The 26362-nt window shown below is 44.4% G+C and overlaps 2 long non-coding RNA genes across 3 annotated transcripts in view; both read right to left on the bottom strand.

Annotated features, from left to right (window-relative positions):
* Positions 1-26362, bottom strand: part of LOC147347721 (uncharacterized) — a 113195-nt gene that overhangs the window by 39440 nt on the left and 47393 nt on the right. The gene's annotated exons all lie outside the window — the stretch shown is intronic.
* LOC147347722 (uncharacterized) lies at positions 22165-23576 on the bottom strand. Its single transcript, XR_015152772.1, has 3 exons — positions 23221-23576; positions 22859-23116; positions 22165-22460 (listed from the first exon to the last, which is right to left on the bottom strand). It is a non-coding gene; the product is annotated as an uncharacterized LOC147347722 (long non-coding RNA).

The raw sequence follows: 26362 nt of genomic DNA, 5'->3' as shown, positions 1-26362 counted from the left end.
TTTGGCTGCAAAGAATACAACAATATGATTTTGGTGTTGAACATCTGGTGATATCCATGTGTAGAGTCGTCTCTTGTGGCGTTGGAAGAGGGTGTTTGCTATGACCAGTGAATTCTCTTGGCAAAACTCTGTTAGCCTTTGCCCTGCTTCATTTTGTACTCCAAGGCCAACCTTTCCTGTTATTCCAGGTATCTCTTGACTTCCTAATTTTCATGGCAGTCATAGAAAACTAGAATAGCACACTGCACACTGTGGTGAAACCCATAAGACTTACTCCCCATGTTTTTCTGCTCCATGGCTTCTAAACAATATCCTTCCAAAGGCCTCCACTTTCAGGAACTTGGCTCTTTTCCAATTTTTAAAAACCTTTACTGGTCTTCCACCCTCTAATGCCAACATGTTGCACCCTCAGTGGATCACAGCTGGAGATAGACTGTCTACCTTGTTTTCAGTGGTGACTTCTTCTGTAATCTTAACTTATCGTAAAGACCTTGGGCAAGTCTGTAGGCCTTCATCTCTTCATTAGAAAATGAAGGACTTTGAACTATAGGAATTTCTAGTCTGAACCACTGAAGACCATAACCCCCATTTTTCTTCCTCAGTGTTTTAGACTCCTAGAACATAAATGAGAAAGGGAGCAAAAATGTGATGTTTCCTTCTCTCCTGTGATATTTTTAAGGTTTTGTTACAAAAATTAAATGAGAAATATTTCTTGAATAAACTGTTTAGCAAGCTGCAAGAGGAAAGAGAAAGGATATCAAATCAAAGGAGATGTTTCAAACCATAGAGCTATCAGTTAATCAACCACATGTATTGATGCCTAATGAGAGACAGAACATACAAATGAACAATGGCCACATCATGCATGAAAAGTGGAGTTCTGACCTACACGCTGCAGTAACCAGCCCAGGAAAACAGCCCATTTTCTACAGTAACCAGTCCAGGAAGTCAGCCTCCTGTGTTAGGCTTATAGAAGGTCAGACTCCTATCAGCAGTAACAATCCAAAATGACTAGAGCTTAATAACTGGCAGCTTTTCTTATTTTTGTCCACACCCTTCCAACGTAGGACCTAAGAAAATCAAATACACACCCCTAACTGATTCCACAGGACGCCTTGCTTCTAGGTACCTGCCTCCAGGTTCCCCGAGCCAACAGTCTACAATTAAGACGCGCATGAAGCCTTTTCTTTTTTCCACTATAAATCTTTCCCATTCTTTCACTTGCCTTTGAGTCTCTGCCAAAACATAAGTGATGGTGGCTAATCCCCTTGCTAGATCAAGTTCTAAATAAACACCTTTGCTCGTTCTTATTTGGGTGGTCTTCATTTATTTCCACACTAACAAATACAAATAAATCCTAAGGAGACTCTTGGCAGGTAGGGAAAATTACAAGGAGGTATAAGACGTGGTCTTTATACTTAACAAACTTTTAAAACCTTGGGATTTGAGATAAAATGCACAGAGAACGAGAACATCTACCACAACAGACAAGTAAGTGATTACTTTATTACTAAGCAAGTAATAAAAACAGTCAGGAATAATGAGTCCCCTGAGTGTAAGTTCTAGGCAATGAGTGTAGAAGTCTGGAGGAGAGAGATTACTTTTGACTGGGGTGATCAGATATGAACGGGACCTCAGTATTCAGAAAGGAATTATTACAATAAGTGAGTCCCTTTGATCACATAATTACTTAATCTTGGAAGTCTGGGGAAACAGGAAGGAGCCCTAGCAGGAAACCTGTTTGTTCTATGACTACTTTGTCACTTAGAGGAGGGTGACTTATTGGGAAGCCCCCTCCTTCCTCTTCATAAGCTCCAAATGAGTTAGACCTTCCCTGAGTCACTCAGACTGCAGATGGGATGAACTCAGCCAGCTGGCCTCTGTGTTTCTGTTCCAAATCTCTGCCGCAAATTCCTGGCTGCCCATTAAGAGAAGACCTATATCCCCACCAAGAAGTTGTTGAAAGCCAAGCAGAGGAGTTCTCTCTGATGCTGAGGTTTTAGGGAATTGTATAAACAGGACCCTTCTTTCCTGACCAAGTTGTGGATCAGTTAAGAGGCATAAGTATAAGACAGAGGTAAAAATGGCATCTTTTTTTCTTTTTTCAAATTGAGAAAGTCTTGATTAGAGACCATGACTTTAGGTCTGTGGACTTGTTAATACTGTACCACTGAAATGAAATCCCCTAGCCAGAATCAGGCAATGCTGGAAGACAGGAAACTTGGCCACATGGGGAGCTGCCCCTTAAAACTTGAGACTTAAAGGAACAGAAAATGTTCACTTTCTCCAGTCAATTCCCAGACAGAGGGAGGAGACAGTGAGACACACATCTTCAATTGATTCTCCCAGACTAATCATTTTCCTCTCCCTCCAAGGAGGTGAAGGAGAGGATGGAGAGAGGCCCGAGGGTTTACTCACTGGAAGCACATTCCCCTGGAAACAAGAGGAGTGCAGAATAAACATTCCTATGTCACACCTACAACAAGCAGCACTAGGTCTCTGCAGGTTTGAAGTCTTTCTCTCTCACACATACACACATGCACTTCTATGCACACACACATGTGCACACGTGGCTACCAATGCTGTGGTCATATTTTTTACTTTTTTAACTTTTTTAACTCTAAGAGGAACAAATGTATTAATAGAGAAAATCTCCCAAGTAAGGGATGCCCTCAGCATGGACCGGTGTTAAGTGCAGACCCTGAAGTCAGGCGTCTAGTCCTGGCATTAATGGCTCTGTCCCTAATTATGCACTGGGACTCATGGCACTTGCCTTGCTACCTGTGAAAGATGGGAGATAAAATGAGAGAGAGTCCCCATATAACTCAGTTCTAATTCCCAGAGGCACCGAGATGGGCCCATAATAAGAGAAAATAGTCATTTTTTTTTTCCTGAAATATGGGATAAATGTGGAATAGCCTGGAGAGAAATGAATGGAAAAATGAAGAAGGAAGTAGGGCTGAGGAAGGAGGGAAGAAAGAAGGGTTAGTCTTGCAAATATAAGACAGGAAGAAAAAAAAGGGGGGCAGAACTGGCATTTGCCAAGGTTCCCCTGGAAGGAGCTACAGGGACCTCGAAGTCAGAACTTCGTTCACTGGTAGATGCACAGGAAGGCTCAGCGGGAAATGCAGCTTCAGCTGGAAGGGTATAGAAGGACCACGCTGTTTCCTTCTGTCAATAAGGGACTCGTTCAGTTTCTCCACCTGTTCTCTCTGCCCTCCGTTTCCCTTTCATGTGCTTTCATTCAGCACAACTAGGCACCAGATGCTGTGACAGGTGCTGTGCACGCAGAGGAAGAGGACTCTCCCTGCTACCTGCAGGGGGATTCAGGTCAGGTAGAGAGGACGAGAGCCGTGTTCTGTTACAGTGCGATGGGATGCATGCAGAGAGACACAAACAAGAGGCAGCAGGGACCAGAGGAGAGGCCTGAACTTCGGGAGCAAGGGAAGGGACCACCGGAGGGCTCCTTCTCAAGGCTCTCCAAGACACAGACACAGAGAGGAGTGGGGAGACGTGAGCCAGGAGGGTGGGTAGCCAGGTCATAAGGAGCCCCACTGGCCACGCTGAAGAGTCTGGATTTTGCCTTGAAAATAGGGAGAAGCCAGCAAAGGGTTTTCAATACGGCTTACAAAGTTGTTTTCAGATTTATACTCACAAAGTTTGGAAAAAGAGCTAACTGCAAAGGATAAAATAAAATACACCCACAATCCCACCACCCAGAAATAACCATAATTAATATTTTGATGGTTTTCCTTCTGGTATTTTTTTACTATTTATAGCTATATGTATCTAGGCAAAGAGAAAAAGGTTTTCAAAACATCAGACAAATTATACCATAGCTACAGTTCTATATGTTGCTCTTGTGATTTATACCATAAACACCTTCACATCATTAAAATTTTTTCCAAACGTGTGATCTAAATAATGACACAGAATTCTATTAATTGGATTTAACTAATGCTTTCCTTATCGTTAGTTTGGTTTCTTTCCAGATCTTTATCTATAACTCTTATTATATCCCTAAGATAAATTTTGCCCAAAAAGGAAATCATTGGGTTAAAAGATATGAACATTTTAAGATTAAGAGCACCAATATAGCAGGTTTAAAAGATAAAGATGGACGCATAGAAATTTATATTGTTTATTTCCTTTATGTTCTGTTAACTCACTTGTTTGTCTTCAGTGAAAGATAAGGAGAAAGATCTAAGCCACTTATGGGTGTTTCAGTTAATGGAAGGTTCATCATGATTATGAGGTTATGACAGGAACCCACAGGGATCACATTCATGCTCTGACACTCTTGAGGTTGCAGAGATCCCATGGGATCTAAAATTTAATCTGTCCTGACCCTCAACCAATTGGAGTACTCAGAGTTCATGTTTTCCTTCCTGTTGGAAAAAAATCTCAAGGTCCAAAGCCCCCCACTGGATGACCTTTAAGGTTCCTTTTCCTGCTGAAATTCTCTGCATCTCTGTGAATGTTCCTTACAAGTGAGCTACATTATTAGCAGTGCTTTTAACATGACGCTCCTTCTCCAAAGGCAGACAGAAGGAAGAACATTTAAGCCTTCTATTGACATAACAGAAATTTCTCAAATGCTCTCAAATTTGTCTTTATTTGTGTGCTGCTGCCTATAAATTACTTTCTTATGGGGTATGGTTTGAATTACAGAAACAATCCACCCCTTCCCCAGGGCTACAGAATACGTCTTTGCGATGTTCATATCCTAACTGCAATCCCACTGTGATGTTTTGCTGATGGTCCCTGGAGCTTACATCAGACGTAATTCTTGGGCAACAGAGGCTGGGTTCCGGTAATGTGACCAGTTCTGTTCGTTAGAACCCTTCTGACAACAAGCTGTCTCTAAACAGCCTTTCTAACATGTGTTTATAATCACTTGGAGTTATCTCTATGGCACTTGAGTTGCCTTCCATCTGAAGTGGCCCTTAGGGTAGCGTGCACTCATCCAGTCTGCCCCTGGCTTTGTGGTTTTTTAATATGGCATCTCAGGAGGCAGAGTGCTCTAACTGAAAAAGCACCAAACTTGTCTCAAGAGGTCTAGAGTCTTGGCCAAGTTCTGCCACTGACAACCCAAGTGACTGAGGAATCTGCCTCTCATCCACCCGTCTCTCAGAATTGTCATGAGGTGTAAAACCAAATACTACTCATCAGAATAGAAAACAATGCACACACTTGCCTTGATGAAGTTGGTACAGTCGGTTCCTGGACTCCCTGAGGATACCAAACTCTGAGGATGTTCAAGTCCATTATATGAAATGGGGTGTCCAGTCAGCTCTCCATATCCACGGTTCCACATTTGCAAATACAGAGGGCTGACTACATTTTATTGCAATAATCTCATTTATATGAACAGTGCAAGAAATAATACAGTCCATAAAGAAAATGTATTCATTCAAAAAATTTATTAAGCCCACCAGGGATAACAGCAGACACTTGGCAAACCAAGAAAAGCAGAATACAGTTCAGGCAGTCAAGGGGTTCAGAGAGGAGTTGGAAAACAGCACCTCTGGCCATGAGAAGCACTTTCTGTGTGTAGCAGGATGTGGGGGTGCAGAGGAGCAGGCAAGGAACCTGCCAGGGGAAAGTCAGCAAAGGTCAACTGGTGGTGTTTGAACGAAGTCTTGAAAGATGTAAAAGACAAGGTCCAGGCAGATAAGTCAGAAAAGGAAGCATTACTCACAAATCCCCCAAGAAGCAAAAGGACGCAACACGGCCAGGGTAAGAGTGCGCGAGTGTGTTGGGAAACGGCAAGGCTGAAGACTTGTGTTCTGGGCAGGACAGAGCCAGCGATGAGCACGGTTATATTAGTCACGGTCCAGGCAAGAAACATCTGGCACACTGAATTCAGTAATTTAAGAATTATTTGCAAAGGGATTACGTTCAAAGGTGTGGGTGGGGTGTAGGGAAACCACGTGGGGCCCTGTTGCCATCCTTAGGCCTGAAGGGTGAGGGTAAAAACACAAACTTGGAGGAGAGAGTCATGTGCAGAAGGCCATCTGATAGGAGTTGTGGGTATCAGTCGAGGGATGCAGCCAGTGTTTGGAGATCTCCAGGGAAGCGGGCAGGGGTTGGAGGGAGGTTCAAGAAGGAAACATATGTAGAGCTGATTCACTTTATCATAAAGCAGAAATCAACACAACAATACAACAATGTAAGCTATCATATATGTCTGAGCTTAAGAGTGAAGTTTAAGAGAACATTTCAGATAACTGTTTTCCCCTATAAAAGTAAAAAATGTCTTTTTTTTTTTGGATGTATCTCTTTCTTAAGTGGCTCAATGGTGAAGAATCCACCTGGCAATGCAGGAGACTTAGGAGATGAGGGTTCGAACCCTGGGCTAGAAAGATCCCCTGGAGAAGGGAACGGCAATCCACTCCAGTATTCTTGCCTGGAGAATCCCATGGACAGAGGAGCCTGGCAGACAACAGTCCAGGGGGTCGCAAAAGTCAGACTGAGCAACTATGAATGCACATGTACCTATCTCTAAATGCCATTTATTTATATATCAAACACAGAATCTAGCTTCCCTTCTATATAGCTCAAGACTTGCTTCTTCTTACTGAAAGCAAGTTTTCCATTTGAATCCAACTTGTCCCCATCCTCATTAGTCTAAACCTCTAAGCATATTTCCATCCCTCTTGTTAGAGCTGAAGACTGGCCATGTGACTCAATTCTGGCTAACAAGATGGGCGAGCTAAAAGCTTCCTGGGAAAGGAGGTTCGTTGCTTTTCTGCGGGAAGTACTAGCAACTAGCCCCCTCTGACTCACACTCTCTGGTCACGATAAGGGAGCACTACCACTAATGCTATTGGCAATCCTTCTGTGCACGTAAGGAGAGCCAACCTGAGGATCAAGTCAACACTGCACACACAGAGATGGACATAGCATGAGTTCTTACACGTAGCACTGAACCACTGGCTCAGCCTTTCTGGAGTTTCTAGATGTCTTAACCACTTCAGCCACTTTCACCTTTTCTATTAACCGCCAATGCAAGCACCCTAACCCATCCAGGTGTCTCCTGACTACCTAGACCCTTCTGGTGAGGCTCCCAGGAGTTGTCATTTCTCGGTGACAACAAGACAACATGGCTTAAAGCCCCTAGCACGGAACTTAGCACACGTGGGGCTCTGGGCAAGTGTCCGCTCCTGTCCTGTTGGCTTCTGCTCAGCCTTGAGCACTCTCCCACCCAGATCCCCACCACTATTTCTGATATGCTTTGTGTGCCAGGAGCCGGGTCCCAGCAGGCCTCCTGATAGTTGAGTGCTCAGAAGCCTCACCACCTTGATGGAACTCCGTGACCATGGATGGAACTCTGTGACCCAGAAACAGCAGCGAACAAGCCACCTTCCTTATTCAACTGCCAGCACAGCTAGTCACAGAGATTCTTGCTCTTTAAGGCACTCAGATACAGTGGGGTAGCATGAACACCACCATTAGAAGCTCAGAAAACTTGGTTTCTGATCGTTCACAGCTAGTTCAAGATGTTCACACCTGAGTCATCATTGCCAGTATCAGTCCTCGCATTGCAGATGTGCAGAAAGACTGATTAATAAAGAATTCTGATGACTGTAATGTTCACAGTATCACTAAAGGAGAAGGTTGAGACTCTAGCCAGTAATCTCTTTTGAAAAAGAGTCCTCTGAATTTCCCCTCCCATCACCCTGAATGTCTTAGTTCTGGGATTTTGGCCCATCAGAAGTTGAATAAATCCTCATTTAGAAGGACGTTTCAAACTTCCCTGAGCTACACTGCTCGAGAATAGCCCATACTATGGTAATGCATCCTAAGAAACCTTCACAAAATGGGAAGGTTTTTGTCCTTTTGGTTTTTTGGTTAAAATTCACTTGAATTTGACATGGGAACCTTACAGTACTCTCTTACAACACTTGAAGAGTCCTTGGGGTACTGTGGAAACAAGTGCTGAAAACGCTGGTCTGGGGACACCAGCCTGGGTGGAAAGTGCTTCCCCATCTTGCCAGTGACACTCTGGTGACTCAGTGTTTGTCACACCAAGACCCACTGTACCTCATCTTCTTCTGCCTCCCTGCAGGGAGAGTAGGGATTCGTTGGATCACATATATAAAGTGCTTTCAGTTTTCCAGATCCAAGTTAAGTAAACGTAAGGCCTTGTCATCTCCCAGGTGTTAAGGAAGGAGGGTTGGGAGGATAGCAGGTAGGATCTTTCTTTCACAAAAGTGCTGACTAAGCCAAAGGCCCAGACAAAGCCAAGACCCAGAAACTTCTAAAATGGAGAAGATTCTGATAACTGCTTTAAGTATCAAATTTCTAAATTTCCTGAAAACTTTAAGAAATCTTATGAGCTAGTCCAAATGTCTCTGTCATATATGTTCAATTCCTTTCTTCCTGAAAGGCTCAAGTATCCAGCAATATTTTAATATTTACATGTTTATTTCTTTGCCATATAATCATATCAACTTGGACTCAATGCAAATATGTGAAGTTCTAAACACAAAGAGAAGCCAGGTTACTCACTGAAGGGAAACCCTGTGTCAGCTTTCATTACCACATGCCAAAAATGTTAGGCAAACACACTAATTTACTAAACCAAGACAAAACTAGCCCACCCGCACTCAGGAGTTCCCTCTCAAACACGTGCACTGCTAACAAAATACTGAACCTTAAACTCATTTGGAAAATGAGCTTGTGAATTTTTTTCTTTAGCAAATGCCACAGGCTGACCCCGCCTTCAAGTCAAACAGCTGAAACTCAGCTTGTCTTGTTTCCCTTGAGTACTGAGTTGTAAAGGCCACTAGTTTCAATGCATTTTGCCAGAAATAACTTGAAGGCACTTCTGAACAGGCACTAAAGCTCTTGTAATGATGTAGTCATTTTAAATTAACAGCTTCACTTAAAATAACTAAACCTGATTTTTGTGTGTGACCAAAATTTATATTGGAACATCTCCATGGAGGTGAAATCTAGTGCGTTCACCCCAGGCAGGCGTTTACTGACAAACAAGAATTGGAAGAAGAGGTTTAAATTCAGATGCCAAAAAAAACAAGACTGTTTCTGAAAAGAGAGTCTTATCTACCTTGTCAGTCCCTCTGGGATGAACCTAAGCCTTGGTTAGGTAAAAGAACCAATGCACGATTCCTCTCCAAAACATTTTCTTTACCTGGAAACATGTGCTAGAAAGTAGCAGTGTCAAGTAAAAAAAGGAAAAGAGAGCGAAGATTCTTTGCATGCCAAAAACCTGTAAGCAACCAAAATGTCCTTCAATACGTAAATGTTCGGAATACTGCTGCTGCTAAGTCACTTCAGTCGTGTCCAACTCTGTGCGACCCCATAGACGGCAGCCCACCAGGGTCCCCCATCCCTGGGATTCTCCAGGCAAGAACACTGGAGTGGGTTGCCATTTCCTTCTCCAATGCATGAAAGTGAAAAGTGAAAGGGAAGTTGCTCAGTCGTGTCCGACTCTTCGCAACCCCATAGATGGCAGCCCACCAGGCTCCCCCATCCCTGGGATTTTCCAGGCAAGAGTACTGGAGTGGGGTGCCATTGCCTTGGCAATAAATAGAAATTGACTATCGATACACACAACTTGGATGGACTTCAAGGGCATTATACTGAGTGAATAAAAAAAAAAAGCCAGTCTCAATAGGTTGCATACTGTATTATGCCCTTTGTACAGTACTTTCAAAATTACAGAATTGGAAAAATCTTAGTGGTTATCATAGATTAAAGATGGTGAGTATGGTTATAACAGGTAGTGTGAGGGAGAGCTCCATGGTGATGAAATCATTCTGTTTCTTGATGATTACAGGAATCTACACGGGAGTGACAGAAAGGCTCAGAACTCTGCACACACTGCCCCAACGTCAGTTTCCCAGTGTTGATATAATTACCTAAGAGGCCACCTTAGGCGACACTGGGTAAAACAGATACGGGAACACTCTGTACTTTCTTTGCTATCATCACAGCTTTTTACAAATCTATAATTATTCAGCATAAAAAAAGTAAAGAGAGCGTCAAAAGGAACAAGGAAAGAAGTAGGAGAGAAAAAGGAAAAGAAACAACTGGGGTGAATACTGCCAACTTCAGAGACGAAAGGTGACAGGGAAGACTTGAAGGAGAAGACAGTAAGAGTAAACGTTAGAAGTTACAGGCAGGCAAGCTGACAACCGGAAACTGTTAGGGTCATACACTGTAAATGAACTCAGTGGGCAGAGAAAGGAAAGATCGTTGAACTGTTACCCTTGAATGACAAGGATAGAAACGAAGCACAGTGAGCAGGAAGACATGGGGTAACTGCGGCAGCAGGAGCTACAGGGGGGTCCAGTGGGGAGCAAGGAGGAGGGGGTTGCGGGTGGGGATGTAGCGGCTGATATTCCTTAGAATATGACATATCTCAAATGAGAGAAAAAAGGATGACTGAGGACAATGTCTGATCTAGAAAGAAATACTGGGAAGGAAAATGCGCCATGGAAGTCAGTAAATTGAGAAAGAAGAGCCTCGAGCAGAATTACTGATCAAATAATGAAGAGGTAACATGTAGGTGAAACAGAAGGAGAAAAGCACACACCCAGTCCTGGGAAAATAACAGAAAACAGGAAGACAAGTGATGAACAACAAAACACAATGACCTCCACAAAGGTGTTTCCTACATGGGTTTCAAAGCCAACAACAACACACCTTGATTTTTCCAGATTTACTTAACAAATCTCTTTCTTAGGCAGCCTAGTTCACATCAAGTATACATCAAGCCTGATTTTCATTTCAGAAAACATGACCTTAATGAGTACAGTTCATGTAAAAGTAACACAAAACTGCAGGAGGGTGGATTCTGTACCGGAGGAAAGAGTTTACAAGCCATCTCTTGGGCAAACATCTTGGAATCTCCCGGGGCTATGGATGAGCATTACTAAACTTCAGTGTCCCCAAGAGCATAAGCAAGACACCATTAAAATCAAGAAGTTGATATAGTAATTCTTAGATCTTTGAGATTTACTGTGGTCATAAAGGAGTTTGTAGCACATGGGGAAAAGTGAAGTTTCTGATTGCTGCAAAAGACGGTGGGAAATTCCAAGGAGGCCAGCCCCTAAGGAGAGAAAAGGAAGAAAGATGGCTGGCCACTCTCCATAGATGGAGAAGCTAAAAAGCAAAATACTGGTTTCTCTCCCAGCTTCTGGGTAAATGTCAACTCAGAATTCTTTGGACTCACTCACTCAACAGTGGGCAAAGAATTGATGTCATCCTGAAAATGCGGTTGGACAGGAATCCATATCTCTCCACTGCCTCCGAGCCCAACCTCTGGCCCCAGATAAGAGGTCAGCAAATAATATAAAAATTAAGAACCTAAAGCACATGGTAAATGTTGCCAGATATTATTCCCCAATAAATTATGTTCCTGCGGCAATACAAAGAAAATCCCATTCTTCTTGGCAGTTTTACATCAATTCCTTGGAAGAAGCAGAGACATGCATTTTTAGGAGGAATGCTTTGATAAACCTGATCTAAGGCTAGGTGCCCAGGGCCTGTGGGTGGCTGGTGCCAAGGACTCAGAGAAGTGAGGAATGGCTAAATGTTTCTGCAGAGTCAAGGGTGAATGGAGGGGAAGAATTCTCTCAACTGGTGAATTTGAGAAGCTGTTTGGTAGGAGGTTTAAAAGATGCAAAGGTCAACAGCGGAGAATAGACTTGGGGGGAGATACCTAACGGCAGTTGGGGCATGAAGTCTGAGCACTGTGAGATGAAAAGCCCCCTCGTTGTCTTCCTTATAAAATCTTTAGTAAAATCTATATTCTCAGCCTTGAGGAGTAGATTTTCATTGAGGGGAATGTGAAGAATAGAAGTCTGCTTCAAGGTTGGCACAAGCGCAAAAACATAGCCTGTAGCCGTTACTTATTTATTAACTATTATTTAAGATGGGGGTTCCCTAGTGGCTCAGATGGTAAAGAATCTGCCTGCAATGAGGGAGACCTGGGTTCGATCCCTGGGTTGGGAAGATTCCCTGGAGAAGGAAATGGCAACCCACTCCAGCATTCTTGCCTGGAGAAGCCCCATGGACAGAGGAGCCTGGCGGGCTACAGGACACGGGGTCGCAAAGAGTCGGACATGACCGAGTGACTAAGCACACACATCATTTAAGATATGAAGGGCCAGAGGAAACAAAGCGGGGGGAAAGAAAAGAAGGGATTGTTGTTGAGTACTTTCTTCTTTTCCTCAACTTTTTAATTCTTGAGACACTCGGTTTCCAATCAGGCTCTATGGGAAAGGTGTGATCGCCCAAGGTTCTCATTCATTCTCTCCAAACCCTTAAGCAGCTTCAGGTATGACAAAGATCCTTGTCGGCTCTATTATTCTTTCCCTTACCAGCATCTCAAAAGCCTTGTCAGCCTCCTCAGAAACAAATCTCGGTGTCTTTAAAGAGATTACACATACTTCTGTTGTTCTGTTGCTTCTTCTGCCTATGGGTTATCATCTGATTACAATCCGAAACAGAAACGCAATGCACGAAGTCCCTTATCACCAACCACACAAACATTAATTGACAAGAAAAGCAGTCTATGACACTCTGCTCTCCCAGCTCGTCTATGATTTCTCTATGTCACTCTTTTTTTAATGTTGTCTTCTCTCTGCCACAATTCTGCGTCTTGATTTCTCTGTATTTCCCTCCTCCAGGATATAATTATTCTTCCCGTTCTCAGAAGAAACAGAGCTACAACCACTTGATATGAATACACTCACCAGTGCTGGAGATGCCCTGAGTTGGGGGATGCTTGGCTGCTGAGTGGGAGGGATGGCAGGGTCGGGAGTTACTCGGTGTGAATACTGAGGCAGCGGCGACCCCATCAGAGCACAGAATTGGTTATGTCCCAGGTATTGAAGGTGGCTTATGCTCCTTGTTCTCCCACACAACACTTCCAATATCTTCTTCGTAAAGTATCTTTCATCACGCAGTCTCTGCTCAAAAATTTGTCAGTCATCCAACCCCACAAATACCTATTGATTCTCCCAGGCTCTCCCCCAACCATCAGTCAAGATGATGCTGGCTTTACCCCAACAATAAAAGATCAAGGCAAGTGCTATGCCCACAAGCCTCCATGCCTGTCAGAAAGCTCCCTTTTCCCGTCTCTCCAGACTCCTTCCCAGTGTGCAGGAGGAGTCCTGACTGCAAGAAGCCATCATAAAAGGCTATCAATAAAGAAAACCGCAAGAAGCAGTTTTCTAATACTCTTCTGCTTTTCTGCAGTTCTGGAGCCAAGCTTTTCGCTTTAGCATCAGAGTCTCTTACTGGCTTGTGGCCGTTCCCTTCCTGTCCTGACTTTTTCACCAGGCCTGATGTTGTTTTGCATCCCCACAGCTATGAGCATGTTGCCTTGCAAATACTTGTAGGCACAATGTTTTGATTTGATTTCTCCTAGGATCTCAACTTGACTGGCTTGGTTCTTAGGCTTTTGACTCACTTGATGGGTACAGGTGCCAGACTTGGCAAATAAAAATACAGAATGCCCAGCTTGATTTGGATTTCAGATACACAATAGACATATTTATATGTTCCATGCAATATTTGGAGCATATTTATACCAAACAGTTCATTGCGCATCTGAAATTCAAACTGAACTGGGCATCCTATATTTGGTCTAGAAACCCTACTGGTGTGTCACCCAAAACTGAGCAAGGGAGCAGTCTGTATACAGTCGGTGACAGCTGGACAACAGGATGACTTGTGTAGCAAGACTCGTAATGCCTGACTCCAGGAGAAGAGAGGATATACCGGAGTTGTCTGGTAACTTGGCATATAGGAATAATCTGTCTGGAAAGGGGCGCTTTGTCCCGCTCTAGTGAATTGAGGTGACCAATGGTATTTTATGTGATGGTGCAAGATGGGTTGGGCAGGGAGGCGTGGAGGCAAAGATGACTGCGGAAAAGTGACATTCAGCAGCCACTGCCCTTCTACAGTAGGGCAGTTCTGTAGAACCACTACGGTCACAAAGTAAGTGATTTCTTCCATAAGATTTCCTGCTGTCTCTGCCTTGCAAATATGTCCTAGATCAATGTGGAGTCAAGGTGACCGGTGTGGTCCAGCGGGCTCCCTGGAAAGTCATCACCATCCACTAACACACCCCACTCCCTAGAGTCACAGTCTCAGGTATTTTTAGACAACAGAAAAGTGAACACCTGTGACCAGAAGTCAAGAGCATCTCCAGAGATTCTGGGCAACTCCCACAGCATCCCAGAGAGTGGGCAGCCTATTTTCTACCTAGAGGATGAGGACACTTTTTCTTTGGTAATGTGATTTCTTGGCTGGAGAGGAAGTGTTAGGCACCCTGAGATGCTCAGTAGAAATGCGAGATGATATTGTATTGTATTAATGTCACTTAATGGTAGCTGTCAATGATGATGATGGAATAAATATGGAAAAGGAAATAACTGTAATTGATTGACAGTCTGGAATCTTCCATATTTGACCTAATGAGAGAAACCTATGAGCAGCAGCTTCCAGTGCAGGCGATTAATGCAAATCATATGCACCGTACTGGCATGCTGAATTATGCAATGCCATGTGAATGTCTAATCCATTTCACCAGGCTTGTCTTTATCCAGGAAAAAAAAAATTCACTGACATGCTGATTAGTATATTAGGATAGTTTAAGAAGTTTGGTGCTAATGTAGGTGCCATCACGGTGTTATTAATTTAGTTCTGAACAAGACAAACAGCTCTGTGCAGCCATCAAAATCACTACATAAGTCTACAAGATAACTTTGTCAAGACTGATGGGAATTTACAGAAAAGTCTTGTGATATGTGGAAGGAATTAGCAAATAGATAAGGAGCACATCATTTTTCTAGAAAACCACTGTCAAGGACTCAGCACCCAGGCAGGACCAGACACCTGCCAAGACATCTACCGTATCTGCACGGTTGCTTTCTCAGATGCTCAGAAACTTGTGGAAACTTAGAAGCAGAGGTAAGAGGTCAAACAAACACAGGTACAAATAAGGTTCAGGGCCTCCTCTGGGGACTCCACGGAGATTTAAGCATTGCCCAGGCATCCTCAACAACACAACACTCCCGGGGGAAATAAATCAATATATCTTATGTGCGAAGAAGTCTGCTGGGATAGAAGAATGAGTTGCCATTAATTATACATCCCAAGAATTCACAGCTTTGAAAACTCCATAGCTGTCAGCTCTTTACTCCCTGTACATATCAATTCTTAAAATTTGGATCAATAGACAACGAAGTGCCTAGACTCCTATCTATGTAACCCACAGCTTCCTACGAGTCAATTGTGACCTGACTGCTCACAGGACTCCAAATGTCCCCACATTGGAAAGCCCTGGGATGGAAGGAAAAGTAAGAGAGGGTGTCATACACTGAAATTTTCCACTGGTGGTCTCGAGATAGTCTGAGGTCAGTACACAGATGAATTTTTTATCTAATCCCACAAAAATTTTTTGAATACATTTTATGTTCTAAGTACAAAGCTATCCCCTGAATATATAAGTACTGCTCCTGGCCTTATAGAGATTCTAATCTTGTGGAAGAGGTAGATATGAGGCGATAATGACAAATGGGGTATGATTATTGAGAGTGTTACGAAAGAGGAAGCCAGGCAATTCGGCAGGGGGACAGACTTAGTCTGGGGCGCTAGCGACTGTGTCATGGAGGAATGGCGCTTAAGTCCAGACGCCATGTTTTTATTTTTTTAATTTTAATGATCGTGTAGTAATAAAATGTATATTGGAGAAAATATGCTTGACTGACTCATGACCTCATTGTCATATATAGCAATGCACATTTTTTTCAAGTAAACCAATTTAAATTTAAAAAGTGAGTCAATCAAGAAAATATTAACCAAATAATAGTGCGATTGGTATTCAAATACAATACAAATTGCGAGTTTGGTACGTGAATGACTAAAGTTTGGGAAACCTGTAGGAGGGAAAATGACAAGAAAGGTGCGGGCCTGCCTGGAGGGAGGGGCCTCGGGCAAAGAGCTGAAATAACGAAATGAAGGTACAGAAAGGCAGACAGAAAGTTCCTCGATGTGCTTTCCCACGTGTTGTTTCATTCTTTCACTACGGTCAGTCCCCTGTGGTGTAATGTATTCCGTTGAATTTTCTGTAGAATAATTGAAGCCCTTACGAGGTTAAGTAAAACATTAAAGGTCATCCAGCAAATTAGCAGCGGAGGTAGAATCATAACGAAGGCCTTCTCTCAGCCGGTGGAGAACAGTGCCTCTTGCCTCCAAAGTTCCAAGTTTGCACCAAGATGGGAGATGAAACTTCATATAAAGCAAGCTAAGTAAAACAGAGGGCGTCTAAGGGAAAAATAAAGGCTGCAATTGTTTTGAAAAACCTAACTCTGCTTTTTTGAATATTCATTGGAAGGATTGATGCTGAAGCTGAAGCTCCAATACTTTGGTCACTTCTTTGGTGCGAAGAGCTGACTCATTAGAAAAGACTCTGATGCTGGGAAAGACTGAAGGCAGGAGAAGAAGGGGACAACAGAAGACGGGATGGTTGGATGGCATCACCGACTCATTAGACATGAGTTTGAGCAAGCTCTGGGAGATGGTGAAGGACAGGGAAGCCTGGCAGGCTGCAGTCCATGGGGTCGCAAAGAATCAGACATGACTGAGCGACCGAACAACAACAAATTCTGTTTTTAGTACTTGTGTGTCCTTTGAAATGACTCCGTTTCAGGGTCCACGTAGAAGCCTGCATAATGTTTGTTCTGTATCTTTTTAAGGAAAAGATAGTCCCCTAAAAAGCAAGGAAAGGGCAAGTCCATGTCCCATGCAGCCCAATGGCTGGTTTTCATGGGGACACAAAGGGCATTTTGTGGAAGATGGGCTTGTCCTTCTTAATATCAACTTTACAGCTACGTTTTCCCTTCTCGGCTCCCCATTATCCAATAATTCAGTATAAGTCAACCTGTCATCCATCAAGCACAAGCTCCCCTTAAACCATGGGAAAGCTAGTTCTCTTCTCGAGTCTCTACTGATATGGGTTTAATGAATTCCCCTATGAAGAAAGGCGGCTCCCCCAAAAGCACTTCAGGAATCCTGTCCTCTCCTGTTTTGTGGGCTGAGAACGGTCAGGAAAGTCCAGCCGCTGTTAAAAGTCACGGCCCTACAAGCGCCTTGTCACCTCTCCCACCACATATCATAGGCTCTGCCTTCTCCCTGCCCTGTCTCCCTGCTTTTCTTCTCTCCCTGACCCCAGGCATTTCACGGTTTTCAGTTCTGGGGTTAGGATTCATTTATCCAACCTATTCTGTGCCAGGCTCTGCTGTGAAAGTGAAAGTTGCTCAGTCACGTCTGACTCTTTGCAACTCCATGGACTATATAGTCTGTGGAATTCTCCAGGCCAGAATACTGGAGTGGGTAGCCTTTCCCTTCTCCAGAGGATTTTCCTAACCCAGGGATCGAACCCAGGTCTCCCTCCTTGCAGGAGGATTCTTTACCGGCTGAGCCACCAGGGAAGCCATACTGGAGTGGGTAGCCTATCCCTTCTTCAGTGGATCTTCCCGACCCAGGAATCAAACTGGGGTCTCCTGCATTGCAGGTGGATTCTTTACCAACTGAGCTATCAGGGAAGCCCTGATACAGGCTCTGCTGTAGATCCCGGGCTTACCACACAGTCCTCCTCCCATCAAACTCATGTTCTAATGGGAAGAGACAAACAGATAAAGTAACAGGTTTTTAAAAATCAAATAGAAGTAATGCTATTTGTGCAGGGGTATTTTTTAAAGACTTATGTGACAGTGAGTGAACAAGTGGATTCTTTACTAGAACGCCTCTCTGAGAAGATCACATTTGAGTTCTGATTTAACCCACATAAAGAGCAGTGGGGAACATTCTAGGCAGAGGCCCCAGGCGAGCTAGGGGGAATGGGGGCAGTTTCACAGAATGGACTCAAGGCCAGCGTGGTGCAGGAATTCCGGTGATGTGGCCATCAGTGGCTATATTGTGGGGGGCTTTTCCATGCACTTGGAAATTTCTAATATCCCTGGCCTCCCCTCCCATTAAATGTCAATAAAGCCCCTGACTCTAACCACCACCACTCCACCCACTTTTCCCGTTGCCATTTGGGCAGCTGCAATGTTGTCCAGTCAAGAAGTCCAGTGACTTAGCAATGAGCATAATTCAAAGGGGGGCCCTACAGGAAGGGGAGTGCAGACCACACAGGCTTTGTACGCAGGCGTGTTCGTTTCTGGAGACTGCTGTAACACGCTGCAAACCAGGTGGCTTAGAGAAGAGACACACGCTGGCTCACAGCTCTGGAGGCTGGAAATCCAAGCTCAAGGGGCTCATAGTTGGTTCCTCCTGAGACCATGACGGGGAATCTCTTCCAGGCCTCTCTCCTGCTTCTGTGGCCGCAGGCATTCCTGAGCTTGCTGCTGGTTTTGCCTTACATCTTCATGTAACTGTCCCTCTACGTATGTCCGTTTCTGTATCTGAATTACCCCTTTTATAAGGACACCAGTCTTATTGGATCAGGACTCTTTTAGTTATCCCATTTTAACTTGATCATCTGCAAAGACTATTTTCAATAAATTCACATTCACAAAAACTCAGGACTTCAGTGTCTTCTGCGGAGGGCATAGTTTGACACATAACACACGGTGAAGACTCTGGATTTTATTCTAAATGCAACCCCTTGGAGGGTTTTAAACATGTGAATGATGAGATCTGAGCTCTGCTTTCAAAAGATCACATAGGTTTATAAGCAGAAAGAGGCTTATCCTGGACAGCAGCTGGGCAAGAGGGATATAAGTTAGCACAGAAATCCTGGCCAGAGCTGATGCTGGACACCTCGGAAGAGGTGTCTCGATTCCTGCAGGTGGTCAGGCCTCTACAGTGTTTAGCCAGGCGTAGCCTCTCAATGAATTGACCAGGCAATAGACACTTCTATCTGGAGAACCTCTGCTTGCTGAGGGAAAGCTCTCTGGGGACAGTCCACCCCAAGAGGTCAACTGGAGTCTGAAGACCATCAACCCCCATGTAGAGACAAGAAAATGACTTGGACAGGTTTCTGAGGGCAAAGGGCAAAATTTAAAGGTAATTTGAGCATTCTTCCAACTGTACACAGTACTAGCAACTTCTACAAGCCAAGGACCTACATCTGCCACCTTCAGCAATCAGGCCATGAGCAAGCAATGGCACCCCGTCTCCTCGTCCCCCCACTCCACTCCCAGGTCCACGATGGTACTTGCCAAGGCCGCACACCGCCACTGTCTTTTCAAAGCTGTGCTGATACACATCCCTTCCAATGAATTAATAGTTCCACTTCAGTGAACAAAAGCAAGTTAACTCACGGACAGTGTGGGCTACCTTCCAAGGTTTGTCTGCTGACAGATTAAAAAGTGTGTCAACATGGCTGTATGTTAACAAATGCTGCAAGGCAGAAACCTTTGTTCCGCTTTGCTTTGTTTTCATAGTTTCACAGTAATATTGGTGAACCCACCCCTGCATCCATACAAAGGCAGATGAACCATGGTACTTCAGCCTGGCTGGGGCACCTTTGGACACGGTTCAACCCACAACACAGGGTAGTGAATTTGGATTTTATTCTAAATGTAACCCCTTGGAGGATTTTTAAGCAAGTGAGTGATGTGATCTGATTTCTGCTTTCAAAAGATCACTTGAGTTTATACATGGATTTATGTGGAACAGGAGGAGAAGCAGGGACACTGGTTAGCACAGAAATCCAGGCCAGAGATGATGCTGGCTTGAGAGAGGGGTCCTGATCCCAGCATTTAGCCAGGCGTGGCTTCTGAGGGAATGGCAGCAGCGCATGGACTCCTGACCATCTGGAGAACCTCTGTTCAGTGAGGACAAGTCCACCCAGAACCCAAGGACCATCGGCCTCCGTGCAGAGACCAGATGATGACTTGGACGGATCACTGTAACAGTGTCAGCAAATGTCAGCAATCAGTGCCTCACTCAGGCCAAAGGATCAGCCTGGAGAGCACAGCCAGGTGAGAGGGCGTGTAGTTTCTTTATTATGCATTTTGGGGTGATGACACAGCTGTTTTAGGATGGCAACCTAACCTGTCACAAGATCCACTTTTAAGTCCCTGAATTTAAATTTCAGTATCAAAGGAGGAAGGTGTCAATGGAAGGGCTGAGGGCTAGGAGAGCAATTTGGCAACTTTTCATGAAAAGTTTAAAAGTAAATAAGATATCATTTAATTATGTAACTAAGGCACTAACTCTGGGCCTTTTCTCACTCTCCACTGCCAGTGGCTGCCTATTTACAAAGAGTGATCAACTGGCTAACCTTGATTCAATGTCACTGGACAGGCAAGGGGACAGAAATACTCTAAAGGGGGGTCAGCCAACCATGGCCTACAGGGCAGTTCCCGCCCCTGCCTGCTTCTGTACAGCCCGAGCTAAGAATGGTTCTCCTATTTTTAATGGTTGCCCAAAATCATAAGACAAATGTAACACATGAATCACATTGCATGTCACATGAAAATTAACATTCTATGAAATTCAAAGTCCATAGGTAAAGTTGTACTGAAACACAGTCATGCTCTTTTGCTTCCTTATTAACTATGGCTGTTTTTTAAAAAAATAAGTTATCTATTTGGCTATGCCAGGTCTTAGCTGCAGCATGTAAGATCTCGTTCCACAAGCTGAGATCAACCCCTGCGTTGGGAGCATATTCTTAGCCACTGGACCTCCAGGGCTACTTCTATACGACAGCAAAGCTGAGTAGCTTTGTCAGAAGCCACACAGCCTTATAGAAAAGGTTTGCCAACTCCTCCAGAGGTCTGAGGAAGAAACCCACTGAATCCTAGGACGTGGTCACCCTGAATTTTCAACCACTTTCCTAACTCTGTGTGAATTACTGTTTTGTTTTGTTTTTCATTTGAAAATACATATTGAGCTCCTACTATGTGCCGGGCACTGAGCTAGGTCCAAGGGGTACACCTGGGAATAATAGCAGACACTCTGAGCTCTCAGAGCTGAGTCCAGTAGAGGGCAGGTGTCAATGCAATGGCCTGAAGATGTTCTAGACGGGAGCTAAATGCAGCTTTTACAGAGAATAGGTGAACTGGCCTCCTGTTCTGAGACAGCAAGTAAGACACAGCTAAGTACAGATTAATGATTGATTTGGGATTTGGAGGAAATGTTGACGGTAACAATGAGACGGGAAAGAGAAAAATGCCCTACTTACATTTCCTGAACACACCACCTTATAACTCTCCTCAGCCCTTGACTGTACCTCTGCCTGGGGTGGAATACAGAAATCCAGGGGGGTGAGGAAGGGAGAGGATGCAGAGATGGAAGGGCCAGGTGATAGAGACATTTTGAGGCCCTCTGAAGGATTCTGTCTTTAGCCTAAGTTTTAGTTCAGTTTGGTTCAGTTCAATTGCTCAGTCGTGTCTGACTCTTTGCAACCCCATGGACTACAGCACTCCAGGCTTCCCTGTCCATCACCAACTCCGAGAGCTGGATCAAACTCATGTCCATCAAGTCGGTGATGCCATCCAACCATCTCATCCTCTGTCATCCCCTTCTCCTCCTGCCTTCAATCTTTCCCAGCATCACGGTCTTCTCCAAGGAGTCAGTTCTTCGCATCAGGTGGCCAAAGTACTGGAGTTTCAGCTTCAGCATCAGTCCTTCCACTGAATATTCAGGACTGATTTCCTTTAGGACTGCCTACCTAAAGAACATTTTACCCTAAGAACAGTGTTCTTTACCCAAAGAACAATGGGAAATTATACAAGAATATTCTTAGCACCACTGTTCCTGCTAACAAAACTCTAGAAGCAACCAAAAGACCCGTCTCCTATAAAGCAGATAAATTATGGCATAGTCATAAGACGAAATATTATATTATAAAGGTGTTAAATCTACCACACCTATGTGCCACACTGTAGGTGAATCTTAGCAACGTATTATTAAATGGAAAAAGCAAGTCCCAGAAAATAACACTAGAATGATAAACTTTTCATAACATTCAAGGTAACTAAAATTTAACAGGGCACTTTTAAGGAATACATTTAGGTAATAAAACCATAGTTAAATAAAGCAGGGGAATAATTAAATACAAGGCTCAGAAGAGTGAGTTGGCAGCATTATCGGATGCAGCTCAATGCCTAAGTAGATGAACATTCTTGTTAATGTTCCAGTTTTCTGTGGGCAATGGATTCATAGGTATTTATAATATTTTTTAAAAATTTAATTGCAATGAGAAGCCATTAAAACAATTTATAACAGAGGATGACATGGTCTGATTTGCAATTCAAACAGTCTCTCTGGATGCACTGAGGAGGCTTCCTGGGAACAGGGCAAAAGTGGAAACAGGCAGACCAGGCGAGAAGTCACTGCAAACGGCCATCAAGACAAGGGCTCTGAGTAGAGGGACGGTGGCAGAGACACTCTGAGTTGTTCCTTTGCTCAAACTGACTTGCTTTCTCCTTCCACATTTAAAGTAAAGAAACAGCGACTCAACACTGCATTAAATGGATGGTAGGAAAGGCAGATGGACAAGAAAATAAATCAGGAGAGTGCCTTTAACCAATAGATCTCCAAGCCTTCCCACTAAAAACCATGTTATCAGATGAATAAACATAGACCCCATCTGGATAAGGATTTGGAGACCATTAGAGTCATTATCAGCAAGGCCAGCTCACTTAGAGGAGCTCACAGAAAACCCTCTTATCTCCTGGAAAAATAAATAAGAGAAAATCACCACAAAACTACACCCAAACAATGGCGCCCACCCTCCCAGACAAGTTTTCTCCCCTCACTTGTATCTCCCACCTCCACAAATGTACTAAAAATTCTCTGAAGCACCGATTCTGGGAAACTGATTTCCCAATCGGCATGTTTACTTTGGCCAGCCACTCACTTGTGGGTGCAATCTGAGGTACAAAGGTCAAGGTTAGAGTCCAGCAAAGGCAAGTGATGATTCTGATGTCCGTTCTCACAGGAATGCTCTGCAAAGTTAGTAGAGAACTGTCTTCTTCATCAGGCAGCGGTCAGGCCATCAGAAGGCAATGAGTTTCAGGCCTTTCCAGTTTAAGCGGCTCCATCTCTCACATGTTCTTTACAACGAGCGGTCCGGCCAAGGGGCCCTCGCTGGCTAAGGGAGTGGGTCAGTGCCAACCTGTGAATATGACAATACCGGGTCCATGAAGACCCTAACTGTTGGCTACCCTTTCCTAAGAAATAATTGATCATCATGCTATCAAAAGATAACAAGCAACTTACCCAGCTTAGGGGTACCCTGTTCTCTGCATCATTATTAAATGGTTCAGAATAACTCCAACTTCTCTCCCAACTGAGCAGAAGCCAATGAATGCTATTCCTGGAGGTGACCGGCTCTTGTTTTACACCCTGGTGTGTCCAGCACAACCCCGCCCCGACCCTGCTGAGCTGAGGACAGGCCGTATCCTCTGCAGTGCTGAATGGCTTCTCTTTGTTTTCTCTTCTGCTTCGTTTTCAGTATCTGATTACTTGCTGGTTATTATGCTTATAAATCAAACAACTTCAAGGCAAAACAAAAACAAGTTAATGGGTCGACCGTCCTTCCGTCCACCACGTCCACCAGCTCCATCTCCTTTACTGACAGACTCCCTTCTCTTCTTCCCTCCTCCTTCCCCAAGAAATAACACTGGCCTTATTTACAAAACAGCTTCCACTGTGTCAAGCTTTAAAACCTTTCAAGTGAGTTTTTTTTTTTTTTAACTCTTGGGGCAGTGGCAGGTGGGGGGGGGGGCGGTCGGCGAGGGATGTAAGATAAAAATCTGCCCCTCCAATGATATGAATAATAATAACGATAATCTTCTAAAATTTGCCACAATGACAAAGGTTGTTAAAGCCCTAAAGAAGAACACATATTAATTCTGAGAAATTCAGAGGGTGGGTGGTTGAAGCAGCCTCACATATGCATGCTCCAGTGATGCTGGGGGCGGTGGAGGGGGGGTGTGCGGGGTGGGGGGGTACAATTCTCACACAAGAGTTTCCCCGAGCACACATTTACATGCCTGCTGGGAATGTGAATCACACACACGGGTAACCCTGGCGACACACAGTTGACGCATTTACATTGAAAGTTGAACACGTTTGCCCCAAGTAACAGATAAACATATTAACTTGGATTGTAACTCATAGAGCTGCAGAGCTGGGAAGGGTCTAGAGATCATCTCAAGGGGTCCCCAACCCCCTTGGCACCAGGGACCAATTTTGTGGAAGACAATTTTTCCATGGACCAGGGTGGGAAGGAATGGTTTGAGGTTGATTCAAGTGCGTTACGTTGATCATGCACTTCATTCCTGTTACTAATACATCAGCTCCACCTCAGATCCTGGGGCATTAGATCCCGGGGGTTGGGAAGCTCTGATCTAACCAAACTTATTCATGTTACGGAAAAGTACACTGAGGCCCAGAAACCCCAAGTTAGTGGCCCCGCTGCCTCCGGCGGCAGAGCTGGGCCCACATGTTGCCGTCCTGGCTCCCAGCCAGTCCACTGTTCTCGCCAGCCTCTGTGTACCTCGGAACTTGAATGAAATGATTCTGTTATCTTAGAACAGACAGAAAAGCAATGAAGGAAACAAGATGGGGGAAAAAAAATAAATTGAAACAGAGAAAAGGATGAAGAAGATAGAGAGTGACAGAAATTACAGGACTCTCCTTCCGCCCCTATGCGTCTCTATCTTTCTCTGTATCTGCCTGATCCTATTCTCTGCTGTAACCTGTTTCTCTTCTGTCTCCCACACGCTGGCTCCTGAAAGAGCACAGTGTTGTTCCATTCCTTTTAAACATCCTTCTGAAGAAGCCCTGCACGAGGGCAGCTGCTGGCAGGGCTGGGAGCCGTCAGGACGAATTCCCGAGACTTCTGTACCACGGCGGCTCCATGCCCACCCCGACCTCCCCCTCCACTGCCCATTAGGAAGGAGGTCCAGTCATGTAGGCCTCCGGCTGTGGCTTCATGGGCACCCCATGAAGCTGGCAAAACTGCAGCATCTGCAGCCCCACCCTGAACCAAAGGGCTCAGAATCTACATTTTAAGGAGATGCTCAAGTGATTCACGGGACTTTCAAGTTTGAGAAGCAATGACATGGAAAACACTGGAAATATTTCCTCACAAGTATGCCTCCTTCAGTCACAAACTTTCTTCCAGGCCCAGGGAGGAAGATGGTAAAGACTGTAAGATTTACAGTCTTCTTTAACATTTTTATTTATTTACGGCTGTGCTGGGTCTTCGTTGCCGCCTGGGCTTTTCTCTAGTTGTGGCGGGTGTGCGGGGCGGCGCTTCTCTCTAGCTGTGGTGCGTAGGCTTCTCACTGCGGTGGTTCCTCTGGTTGTGGAGCATGGGCTCTAGGGCACACGGGCGTCTGCAGTTGCAGCCCCCAGGCTCTAGAGCACAGGCTTGGTAGTTGTGGTACACGGGCTTAGTTGCTCTGCAGCACGTGGGATCTCCCCGGACGAGGGATGGAACCCGCATCTCCTGCATTGGCAGGAGGATTCTTTACCACTGGGCCCCCAGGGAAGCCCAGATTTAGAGTCTCTTAGATGGTAAAATCCATCCTGGGGCCTGCTCGAGAACGGCTGTGTTCATTTCTCCATAGTTCACCCCATGGCGCTTGTGGTCTGACCCTTTCTCCTCAGGCGGGTTGTCTTCTATGACCAGCTCTCAAGAATTCCTGTGACAGGTTGGGTTTTGCAGAATCCAAAGGGAATGCAGATTTCCAATATTTCCAGCCACTCCTGAATCAAAAAAGTATAAACAGCAGGCAGGATTCAAATATTGTTTGAACTTGGCAAATTCTGTGGCAAAACAAATCTCTTTCCAAACCTTGCTGAAAAGGGAGGACTCAGGTGGTACCACGTGGGAAGTAGTAGAGCTCCACTGCTTAGAGGAGGCAACCTTGCAGCTAAGGTTTTCCAGTGAGCAGCCTTGTTGCAAAAGCAATAAAAAATTAACAGGAGAAAATTTTCAGGTGTCACTTTCCATCAGGGAGCAATAGATAAGAAATATAAAGCATCTTATGTGAAAGCATTTCCAACTTTGAAGCTTGTGAGAGAATACTGACTTACATCTTTCTTTTTCCCAAGTGTGATGTCATCCCACATGTCACGTTGAAACTGACACGGATTTCTTGTTAAATAATCCCTTTGCCAACATTTGAGAATAAAATAGCCTCACCCTTTGATCTAAATAGATATGATCGGGAGTTACCTTGCTTACACATCTCCAGTTAGGCTGCTCAAAATAAGATTTCTGAAATATGACAGGATGAGGAGAAGAATACACATAAAAGTAGAATGAGTAAGCTTCAAAGAGAGGGAGAGAAAGAGAACAAATTCTAGAAAGTGCATCCTATGAATACACTGCCAATGTGCGATGTGT

This window comes from Bos grunniens, chromosome 23, assembly GCF_055505025.1.
Source record: "Bos grunniens cultivar Pamir isolate PY7600 chromosome 23, Bosgru_T2T1.0, whole genome shotgun sequence".
Classification (NCBI taxonomy): Eukaryota; Metazoa; Chordata; class Mammalia; order Artiodactyla; family Bovidae; genus Bos; species Bos grunniens.
Note: the sequence above shows the minus strand (reverse complement) of the source record. Positions and strands in the feature narration are given on the sequence as shown.